Below are 499 nucleotides of genomic sequence, written 5' to 3' on the forward strand. Positions count from 1 at the left end.
CATCTCCACAAACTTGCAATATTTTAAAACACTCATTTATTTTGCGGTCAATTCAATGCATTTTTTATCACCAGCTACCCTATGCTTGTTTCATTAAAGCGTATTGCATTGTGAGGCATAAAGCCAGGCAAAACTAATATTATTTGAACGATATTCGGATTACAAATTAATATTTTCGTCAAACAATCCTACATAAACAACAGAAATTTTACGGTTTGGGCGAACAAACATATCAAATTTCTTTATGAACATACATCTCTTTCCTTACCTTTCATCGTTTTATTATAAAACGTTGCGAAAATATTTTGTGATTTCGTAATTCAATCAACAAAAGGTTCTTTGTCATTTGCGGGATTTTTTTTTCTCTCTCTTTTTCTCAGTGGAATTTTTTGGAAAGTTTGTACTTCATCTAAAAAAAATCTGGAAACCTGCATGATTATATTACAAGAGGCATTACAGCGCTTCTGATAATACGTGGGAATTCACAGTCCACCGATTC

General features: G+C 32.3%; 1 protein-coding gene across 1 annotated transcript in view; it reads right to left on the minus strand.

Moving 5' to 3' along the window:
* The window catches only part of LOC119585378 (metabotropic glutamate receptor 8-like), a 54,086-nt gene that overhangs the window by 22,418 nt on the left and 31,169 nt on the right, over positions 1-499 (minus strand). The gene's annotated exons all lie outside the window — the stretch shown is intronic.

This window comes from Penaeus monodon, chromosome 19 (assembly GCF_015228065.2).
Source record: "Penaeus monodon isolate SGIC_2016 chromosome 19, NSTDA_Pmon_1, whole genome shotgun sequence".
NCBI lineage: Eukaryota > Metazoa > Arthropoda > Malacostraca > Decapoda > Penaeidae > Penaeus > Penaeus monodon.